The following is an 11,841-nucleotide window of genomic DNA, read 5'->3' on the forward strand; positions in this document are numbered from 1 at the left end:
GGGTTGGTGACTAGGGCAGGGATGTCCTCTGGGCTCCCTGCGGCCATTGCTGTGCTGGGGGAGCGGAACGTTTTTGCGTGCGGTATCCTTATGAGGATTACTGCGTTACAGGTGCATGGTTCCATCTGTAGTGGACTCGCCGGTTTCCAGATCAAATTGAGCTACCTTCATTCCAGTTCAGGAATCCCCAGGCTTTACAAGTCCAGCTAATAAGAGAGTGGAGGCTCTGGCCTGCCATATGTGGCTGGTTCGGCAATTAGGCTGGGAATTACTATTGCCCTGGTGGTGCAAACTGAGTGAGCTAAGCTTTTACGCCAGGACCTGGAGGAGAAGCAGCCCCCCCCCCCCGCCTTGGTGGAGCTGGCGGATCAGTTGGTCCAAGGGCTACAGTTTGTTTGTGATGCCTCTTTGGATGCTGCTACCCTGCTTTCTAGACGGTCTGTCTCAGCAGTGGTCCTGCGGCATCTTATCTGGCAGAAATCCTGGTCTGCGGACCAGGCTTCTAAGAAGGCCTTGTCTGATCTTCCATTCGTGGGGGGGGGATTGCCTTTTTGGAGCTTCCGATCAATGTCCTGGAGCTCCGAGCAATCAGACTTTGGATCATTAGACAAGTCATCTCCAGGGGTGTCTGGTGCAGATTCAATCGGACAATGCCACAGCCATGGCCTATATGAATCACCAAGGGGGCACAAGAAGTGTCCTGGCGGCTCGGGAAGTAGCCGGCATTCTATGATGGGCAGAAAGATTTGTTCAGCCCTCTCTGCTGTGCACATTCCAGAGGTGGAAAATTGGCAAGCGGACTATCTCAGTCAACAGGCGCTAGACCAGGGAGAATGGTCTCTTCATCCGGAGGGGCTTCATCAGTTGTGTCTCCGGTGGGGTACTCCAGAGGTGGAACTGTTGGCCTCTCCCCCCCCCCAACAGGAAGGTTCTGAGGTTTGTAGCACGGTCTTGGGATCCTCTAGCCCAGGGGTCGGGAACCTATGGCTCGCGAGCCAGGCATGGCTCTTTTGATCAAGAAAAACGAAGAGATTTCCAGTCACAACTTACCAACCAGCCAGCGACCAACCGAATTGCACTGTCTAACAGTATGCGTTAAAAACAGGGGGTTTGGTTGCACACATTTGCAAATACATGCGTAAGCTGCAGGCCGCGGCAAGGCACCCTGTAATATGCAGTCCCTAACTCTACAACTTAAAGAGTCTCTACAATGAGAGCACATGCATTTAATGGTATTGATGGAGGACAGGTCACTGGAGGGAGCCCACCCCTCCTTAAAGGCACAGGGTCACACTGAACACCCAGCACAACGCACAATGGCGGCAAAGGTGTCAGTGCGTTGCCTGGCTCAATATAGATATCAACGATAATGCAAAAAGTGGTCACCCCCCCCCCCTCCACCTATGACTGGTCTTAATGGTAAGGAGCACTGGAAGGGCGGACACAGATCAAGAAAAAGGAAGAGATTTCCAGTCACAACTTACCAACCAGCCAGCGTCCAACCGAATTGCACTGTCTAACATTATGCGTTAAAAACAGGGGTTTGATGGCTGCATCTGGCTCGCAGATAGAAGGCAGACATAGAACAGTGCAGGCGCCGCAAGATGCTGCCTCTACAAACAGGCCGGCGGAGGAGGGCGTGCACAGCGGCATGACGTCACGCCAGCAGAGGGAGAGTGTGCGCATCTATACACCAAGCACCACCAGCCCGTCCCAGGCCTAGAGTGCGCGTGGACGGGACAGGCTTGGGCGTGGCGTGGACTGACTGGATAGAGTCAGTGAGAGTGTCGGTCGGTGAGGCGGCAAGGCAGCATATGCCAGCCCAGCAAGCAGCAGTCAGAGGAGCCATTACCAGGACACGAGGAGCAGGCCGGGGGGGGAGGGGGGGCATCAGTTTTAGAAGTAGCAGCCTGCCAGGGAGGTGAATCACTGGAGCAGTGAGTCCACTCACTGCACGTTTGCATCTCGTACCACCCTCACACCCCTGAAAATGACAATGTGGCTGACATGCTGACAGAATTTTACAGCTGAACTGCTCCACTTGCCTGCCACCTCGAAAATCAAGGCCCCCGGGCTTGCTCCTTGTGTGCTGGCTGTGTCTGGTTCCTTTACTGCGTGCGTGCTGACTCCACTGATGCTGTCTGCACACACTCTGGGCCTTCAAATGCATAAACATGAAATATTCGTGACCGATGCCCATTGCCAGGAATATTTCATGTTTATGTGTTTATTTGGCCAATTCGTCACAAATGTTTCATGTTTATGTATTTGAAGGCCCAGAGTGTGTGGACCGCATCAGTGGAGTCACCGGTAAGGCGAGGCAACAGAAGAGCCAGACACAGCCAGCACACAAGGAGCAGGCCTGGGGACATCGATTTTAGAGGTGGCAGGTAAGTGGAGCAGTGAGTCCACTGCACATTTGCAATCTCGTACCACCCTCACACCCCTGAAAATGACAATGTGGACAGACAACGTTATTAAAAATAATTCAGAGCCTTATTGTACTTTAAAATTGTTGGTCTTACATAAAATGCACATGTTTACTTGTATTTAGTTTCATACATATTGTGTTAACTGTTTTAACCATGAATATGAATATTAAATAAAGGTTCTCGACCCTGAAATATAGTGTATGGCTCTCACGGAATTGCATTTGAAAATATGTGGTGTTCATGGCTCTCTCTCAGCCAAAAAGGTTCCTGACCCCTGCTCTTGCAGTTGCTACAGACGTTTTAGTGGCTCCTTGGAATCAGTATCATCTGATATACTCCTTTCCTCCTCTCCAGCTTCTGCCGAGACTACTACGCAGGATCGAGGCAGAAGGGATTACGGTCATCCTAGTGGCTCCAGACTGGCCTCGCCGATCTGGTACGGCTGGTCGCAGATGCTCCTTGGAGACTCCCTCTCAGGGAAGATCTGCTGTCCCAAGGGCCAATCTACCCTGCTTTACAGTTGCTGGCTTTGACGGCTTGGCTGTTGAAAGCCAGGTGCTGAAGGGCAGAGTGTTGTTCGACTCGGTGATTCCTACGCTGTTAAAAAGCTAGGAAATCGACTTCTTGGAAGATTTACCATCTTCCTAGAAGTAGATTAAGACGTACATTGCGTGGTGGTAATCCCTCTGGGTTCACCCTCGTTTCTTTTTGATGGCTCCAATCTTGGCTTTCCTCCCAATGAGGGGTTGAGCAGTGCCTGGCCTTGAGTACCATCAAGTGCCAGGTCTTGGCCTTTGCGCTTTTTCCTTCAACGCCCGTTGGCCAAACACTCCTTGGTGCGTACTTTTCTCTAGGGCACGGGACACTTCCTCCAGTGCGGTCTCCATTGCCACCGTGGAATCTCAATTTGGTGTTGTCAGTTCTCCAGAAGCCTCCCTTTGAAAATATTCGGGAGATTCCCCTTCTTACGTTGTCTCAGAAGGTGGCCATTACTTCGGCGTTCAGGGTGTCTGAACTGGTGGTGTTTTCTTGTTGTTCACCTTACCTGGTGGTTCATAGGGATAAGGTGGTACTGTGTCCATGTCTGCCGTTCCTTCCAAAGGTCTCTGACTTTCATCTGCATGAAGACATTGTGTTGCCCTCCCTGTGTCCCAAGCCTAAGCATCCTAAGGAAATTGCCTTGCACTCCCTGGATGTGGTTCGGCAATAAGGGTTTATCTGGCAGTTACAGAGTCTTTTAGGAAATCAGACTCACGATTTGTCCTCACGGATGGACCTCACAAGGGGCTGGTTGCTTCTGCTGCCACCATTTCCAGATGGATCCGACAGACTGCGGTTCAGGCTTATTCTATTAAGGGTCAAGTTCCTCCTTTCCTTGTCAAGGCGCACTCTACTCTGGTGCTTAGTGCCACCTAAGCCTTCCGTCATCAGGCGTCAGTGTTGCAGGTGGCTACCTGGTCGTCTGTACACAGTTTCCCAAAGTTTTATAAAGTGGAGGTGTTGGCATCTGTGGATGTTTCTTTTGGCCGAAAAGTTTTGCAGGCTGCTGTTTAGAAGACTCGGTTTTTTTTTCAGGTGCGCTCCAGTTCACAGTTGAGCTCCAAGTTACCTGATTGGCTATCTTTAGCCTTGGGGAAGTTTTTTTTTTTTCTCCTGTTCCCACCTCTCATGTTTGACACTACTTTGGGACATCCCTACGGTCAAGAAGATGAAGAGCTGTGTCCATCAATGAATGAAAGAGAAAATTGGATTTTTGTCTTACCGTAAAATCCATTTCTCTGATGCTCATTGATGGACACAGCACCCGCCCCTCTATGGAGTTGGGCTTTTTTCCTTCTCACAATGCTTGTTACAAAATGGGAATACCTATAGCAGGAAGTGGGAGTATACCCCTACAATGACTGCCCCATAGGCGTGTTCAAGCTTTTTCTCTGCCTAGTGTCCTACTCCTGTAGGGGGCAGTATAACCCTGCGGTCAACAAAATGGAGAGCTATGTTTGTCAATGAACATCAGATAAATAGATTTTATAGTATTACCAAAATCCCATTTTCCTCTCCCAGCTTCTGCTGGTATAGCTCTCCAGGCTGCTAGAAAGGTCCTAGGCGAAGTGCATTCCACCTGGGACAGCAGCTAGTGCTACACAGGTGGTATCAGCTTATGCGTCTCCTGCTTCCTCCACTGCCAGCGCTGCCCCCATGCACTCTGATGCTCTACGATGGCAGGTCAGCAACCCACCGATTGCATTCAGGGCTTGCCGACTCACCATCCCAGAGCATAAGGTTGCAGGCCACATCAGAGGGCTCTGGCCTACAGGCCACAGGTTGAGCAAACCTGTGCTACACCCTAAATATTGATGTAACGTTGCAAAAGGTGAATCGGAGCAGGTCAAGAGGGGACAATGTTGATTCACTAGAAATATCATGGTACCCTTATTCTGTTTATATTTGCAATTTAAATCTAGTGTTTGTATGGTCATTATTCACTTGGTCTACAAACATTTTGAATTCAATTCCAACAGACAATTTCCAAATTGTAAAAACATTCCACTTCCAAAAAGCCCTGCTCTGGAAGTGGAATTGTCAATGCTACAATAATAGTAATTAGAAGAATACTGACAAGCTCTGCTAGTGAGACCTGTTGTATATCCCATCATGTTTAGATGGGCCTGGGTTATAAAACCAGATACTCTTTTAAATTGAATTTGAAAAGATATATGGAAACAAAGAGCAGATTTTAACTTTTCATAATGGTAGCCTTTTCCAATGTGCTTACCTCATTCACGGAGGCTTTAAAATTTCACATTTCTCTTTGGGTTTTGCAAAAAATGCTTCCTTTTTCCATCACTGCCAGTAGATCATCTCCCATCATGCACTATCTTGCTGCATTACAGAATAGTATATGATAGGGTGTGTTCACCTGTCTGGACCACACCTCCCCCATTACTATACCACCTCTTGTTTTATTTCCACCTGCTTTCCTAATTATTTCCTTAAGGTGACCATACTCTATACAATCTCCTTTAGATCTACAATCTCCTTTAGATCTACTATCAGCTAAGTAGTGAAAGAGCCTGTCTGATTTGATACAAATTAAATGGATTTTTCAGGCATTTCCTCCTATTCCATAGTTCTTGTAAATCTATAGGAAATTGTTTAGAGCAGCAAATCCCAAACTGTGGGTCGGGACCTGCATTTAAGTGGGTCGTGCTGAGCCGGAAATCACTGAGTGGGCCCGCTTAAATTGTGCTGTGCGAGCCCGCGCAAATTACAGAGAGCCAGAGCAGTCAAATCGCGATGGATTTAGGACCCCGCCCATGCAGTTTTACGGAGGCTGGTCTGCATTTTCCCACGAGGAGGATACTTGCATCAGTGAGTACGTATTTGGGCTGTTATGTAGGATATGTTCATGGGGTGCAGAGCCAGCTCCTCGGTCCTGCTGGTAGCGCTATTCTCTCAGCTATAGCGGGCAGCGACGGCAGCCTCTGTGTCATAGGAGGACCAGGTGGCCCAGCGGTGTCAGGAGTTCATGGCAGCTTCTGTGACCCGAGTAGAGGATCTGATGGAGAAGAGCCAGGACACCAAGACCAGCATATAGAGCTCTTCATCATGGAGACTCTGGGTTAGGTGTGCAGGGGCTTCACCTTCACTTTCACTGTGGACAGCTGGGAGAGGAAGGAGGGTGAGTGCCATATAGCCTGCTGTTCGGTTGATTTCTGTCCTCTGCCTGCCTTATATTGTTTATGAGGGTGCTGATTACTTACAACTCCGCTTATATGCCATAGGTTTCTGACACCTCACTTAGAACATCTGGCAAGTGTATTCAATAATAAATTGAAAAGTAGTAAATTATATTTTTAATTTAACATCCCCCTCCTTTTAAAATATGCATTATTATTATTTGCATTTATATAGTGCCATCAAATTCTGTAGCGCTTTACAATATTCAATTACAAGCAAGCAGGTCCCGAAAAATAACTATTCAGAAGTGGTTCTCGGCCCAAAAAAGTTTGGGAAGCCCTGGTGTGAGTCACTTTGGTTGGGGGGCTTGTGGAACCCAGATTGCTTTAGGGAGGTTGGGAGACTCCTTGTCCAGCTTCCCCAGCCCCTCTTATGTGTAAGTCACCCTGTGTCTATTAGGGGCACGGGGTGACCAAGAACCCCAGTCGGGTTTGCACTAATCAGACTCGCTGTACAACCACCCCAGACTCATTTGGTGATACCCCGGTTATCCTGACTTCTATATGTGTGGTTTGTGTTGAAAGAGTGAGGGGCTCTTTGACTTGGGACAATAATATTTCTGGACAATATCCCTCAGGGAATATATAAAGGTACACGGTTTAATTTAAAAGATTGCTAAAAAAAAAAATGCAGGAGTGTCTCATGGACCCTTGCTAGTGGGGTGGGGTTTGTTATTGTTAAGTACCTGCATCCCATTGTTCTATTGTTTTCTGTCTGCCTTCAGATAAAATTATTATGGGATGTATATGTGTATGTGGATTGGCTGCTAAGGGGAATGGGTTGTCCCAGATTGATTCTGGTTCACGCCAAAACTTGTACTGTTGAGTTATTGGGGTAACTATAGCCAGATTCACGAGTCTCATGTTCCAGAGCTTAGGAAGCAGCTTCTTGACGGAGATACCCAGTCGGGGGGGCTGGATTCCGTCACACCTGGTTTAGAGAATATATAATCAAATTGCATAATGTATGGCCATCTTTATACAAGTATATAGGAGGGAGTGGACGGAGGTACGAATCCTAAGCTGTCAGGCCCCATTCACATCTTCACATAGTGGGAACTCATGTTCCTGCATGCTTTTTTTTTTTGGGGGGGGGGGGGGTACGGCAGCCTTTTGGAGCGCTTCTGCTTGTCACGCATAGGGCAGCCTATTCACTTGCATGTATGTGGGGCACGTTTTTTATTGCCCCTTTTTTGCGCTTGCAGCTTGTTTGTCGCATGGCAGACGCAAGCCTGCTTTGTTTGCTTTGGGTGCCATTAACAAGTCCGATGCATGTTTCCAAAGTGCGTGGCAAAGTGTGTTTTCTGTGCCATCAGAAATGCACAGAGTTAAATGGGGCCTCATTGTTCTTGTGTAAACACACCAATTTCACTTTTAGGACCCCTTCACATCTAGCATATTAGGAGCACACGGTTCTGGCTCATTTTTGGCCACAACACGCATAGGGCAGCCCCTGGAGATTGTACAATTTGATCGTATAGTGTATGGTGAGCTTTACAGGGACACACTTCCCCTCTTTTCAATACTACAGCTCTGTTCCACATCAACTGTTATCTGATTGCTCAGCTCCTGCACAGTGTGCCAAATGAACAAGCTATGCAAGATGAAGGTAAGGTAGAAAAAAAATTGATGACTGTATTTAGTGAGAACACTGATTGCTGCTTATATTGGAAAAGCATGCACCTGCAGAAGTTGGTGGTAGTGATCTCCTGGAAGGGCAGGATTGGTGCAGTGTGTTAATGAAGTCAGCTGCTGAACTCCTTCCTGTGTCTTCATGGTTTTCCCAACCTAAGGGCTGCCCAGGAAGTAATGGAGGAGTGTTTTTATACAACAAATTGGAGGCTTTTCTGCAAAAGAGGTACATTAATTAGAAATGTGTACACAGGAAAGCTAGAATTTAGAAAAAAAAAAAGTGAACTTAGCCTTTAAACTTTTGCTGCCAGGTCCATACGTCGTGCAGACCTGACAGCGGTTCCCCTACCACCACACACACACTCCCGGTGTCTGCAGCCACCAGGATTGTGTGTATATCTGATAAGCAGACTCCTGCCTGTCAGATGGAAGCAGTCTGGCGGCTGCACTCCCACCCGTAACGTGCCCCCTTCCTATGTGCTCCATCGTCATGTATCCCTGGCTCTGCTTGCCCATCTGTGGGGCTGGAACTGGCACAGCAGGTGCTGCCGAGTAGGGGGAACGGAGCTGAGCAGATTCAGCCCTGTCAGAAAATGCATTAGATAAGGAAAAGTTTTCTGCTCTGTGCCTTCGAATTTTCAGGTCGCTGTGGTCGAAAATGAATGTCGATTTGACCACACTAACAATTAGAAAATCGAATGAACATTCTTAAAATGAAAATTGTCGCACAAAAATCTATACGTGTATGACCAGCATCAGTTTAGAATGTTTGCAAAAGACTGAATCAGCAGGCTGGAGCTCTACTTTATCATAAAATGAAGAACAAAGTCTGTTTCTGAGACTATGGACCCCTGGAGCAGTGACCAATGTGAATGTCTTCCATAAACATAGTTGCAGAGTATGTCAGCTGCCCCTGCCCTATATAATTAACTAATATTGTGTTGACTGTGTTAGGCAATGTAAGACCCTCTGTTCAGCAGTGTTATTTCATTGTTTTCTGCACAGCATTAAGGAATATATTATATCTATATACTGTAAATATATATTAATTTCAGACTGTAAATATATAATATTAATTTCAGAAAACGTCATTAGTTGCACTATTTGGTCTACTGCTCAAGCATCTTTCGAGGACCTGGACATACTGGGGTCTAGACCTACATTCCTTGGAGTATGAACTGGCATTTTACACTAATGATATTTTTTCTAGGTTTCTCTGCCAGAGAATGGGAAAAAATAAATAAACATCATTTGCCAATTACAAAATAAAAAAGGCTAAGTGGGAGGTTTTGAACATAAAGCTCTTCTACAGAAGAAGGTAACATGGCTGCAAGCTATCGTCACAATATACTATAGTAGAAACCTCTTCCCTTAAAATATCTGGCTGTGAGGCCCTGTACATACCTGAGCGTTTTTCAGCTCGTAAAACACTCATTCTCTGATGTCTCAAAACTCTCAACAAGCAAAATCCCTTTCATTTCAATGGCCTCTGTTCACATATTGCATTTTGTTGTCTGAAGCTCAAAAAAGTATATGAGCTTCTTTTTTTGGCAGATTACTAGCATTTTTGTTACATGTCAATGCCTGCCTCCTAACACCTGCAAAAAACACCAGAAAAACGCCTGAAAACGATACTCTCAGGTGTGAATGGAGCCTTAAGGCCCGTACACACGATCAGAAAATCTGTAGGGAAAATTTGTCCGACGACCGATCTGCCAATTTTCTGATTGTTAGTATGGTGCTTTCGACAGCCAACTCCGACTTTTCGGCTGACAAAATCCTGATGTGCAGGCTATAAAATTTTTGTCATTCGTAATACAACGTCCGATTTTCGTCTCATTAGTACAGATTTCGATGGGGAAAAAATCTTATGAGCAAGACTAGGCATGCTCAGAGATGAAAGAACACATATAAAGCAATCCAACACATGACATCACTTCTGAAGTAGAATTCTGTCCTACGGGAAAATTTGTATGAAAATAACCTCTTCACTTTCCACATCAGACTAGCATGCCACAAAAAACGGACGATCGTTCGATAATCTGATCGTGTGTATGGGCCTTAAATCTAGTTAGCTCATGAGAGCAGTAGCTGGCCCACTTTGGTTATGAATACGCTTCTTAAGCGGTTATACCACATGTAAATAGTACCATTCTCTTGCTTAGCGCAGGGATGTCAAACTCGAATTTAATCGCGGGCCGTATCAGCATTATGGTTACCGCCAAAGGGCCGGTTGAATCTGTAAGACTACTATAAATGTATCCAGGGCTTTTTTCTATAGTTTAGGTGCAGGAACCCAACTCCACAGGGCCGGCAGAACTGCATCAGTTGGAGGATTTTCAAGGGGTTATAAATCTCATATGTGCATTATGTGCAGAATTCAGTAATGCACTATGTTATATACAGAGTGCAGTGTAAGGGGTGCACTATGTACAGAGTGTAGAGTTTAGGAGTGTGCTATGCATAGTGTGCAGGGTTCAGCTTTTTTTCACAGGCTGTCCACAATCTCACTTCCACCCCTCATTGGCTCTGACATCTGCATCATTCTCCCCCATCCCCCACCTCTGCACACATCTCCCTCCACAGCTCGAGGTGACTGAACAGAGTTCCTCCATGTTCAGGCTTAAAAAAAGTCCTGGGTGCGAAGGCCAAATGAAATGGCCAGATTTGGCCCGTGGGTCTTGTGTTTGACATATGTGGCCTAGAGCCTTTCCCAGTATATTTAATACCATACAACTTGCATTTGTCGGTCAGTAAAAAAACCTTTCTAAAATCCAAAATGTTGATGTGGCTAAAATGGTTGGAGGTCCAAGTGTCCTAAATCCTAGATGCTACTGTGCACTGACAGAGGAGATGGGTCTTCACAGAATTTGTATTAAGAATGTTCTGTAGTTCCAGATCACCAAATGTTACTAAATAAAGAAAAAACAGAAAAAAAAAAAAAAAACTTTGGTAAAAAGTCCACACTGCCATAAAATATTGTAACTTTAATGCATAGACCTGGTGCACAGGGGCATACTTAAGTGGGGTACACACTAGTAGAAAATCTGCTGAAAATTCCCATCCGAGGTAAAATTTTACGATTTTCGGCTAGTGTGTACACAACTTTCAGCAGCCGATGCCGACATTTTCAAAGAAAAAAAAATGGAGGGACAAACACCAAAATTTTTATCGCCTGTCCCCAGATGACCAATTTTCGTTTAATGTGTATGCAGTACGTCCGCGAAAAATCGGAAACGAAAGACCGCGCATGATCTGAAGTTGCTGACAACCCAGAAGTTTAGGAACAAACGTCCCAAAAAAAAAAATCGGACGAGAAATTTCGTGAACATTATGCACTGTCAACTAAAAACGGTAATGAACGCTGAGCAAGAGAGAGAAAAATCAGAGGATATTTCGTCCAATTTCCGTCAAGTGTGTACGGGCATTTAGGCATACACTTGTAAGGGGTCCGTGTTTGCCCACTCGAGGATACACAGGTGTTTTTTGCACCCCCGTGCAGGCAGCCACATGAATAACAGGTGGGATGCAACAGCTGCTGCTCCCAATTTGGCATTCATGCGTGTCCCTGAACACACACTGTCTGGACGACTTCTGTTGAGCAGGAATGGCCATAGATGGATCACAATGAAGTCCTTTCTGAACCAACTGAATTTCAGTCGATCTATAGGCAGCTTAAATTTCCACAAATCATAGAATAAAGACTACTTAACACGTCCACACCCTTGTTTACATGTTTTTATGTTATCTTAGTGAAACACATTGTCAGTCATGGCTGCATCTCTCATGCCTTATGGGTGAATAATGTAGAGAATATTAGCATGCACACTGCAATAAGTTATTTGAATATAGGAATTCACTTTGGGGCAAGTTTATCTTGCTAAATGTACAATTTGAAAATGTAGCATTAGACACGTGAAGATGAGCTGCATGCTACCCAGACTGTCCCATCTCCATACACCTAGGGGTCCATGAATACAGGGAGGATGAGAGAATGTTTTTTTTTTTTTTTTTACATCATAAAACCACCCTTGTAAACA

The sequence above is a fragment of the Pelophylax lessonae genome (assembly GCF_965119305.1).
Source record: "Pelophylax lessonae genome assembly, chromosome: 1".
Taxonomy (NCBI): domain Eukaryota; kingdom Metazoa; phylum Chordata; class Amphibia; order Anura; family Ranidae; genus Pelophylax; species Pelophylax lessonae.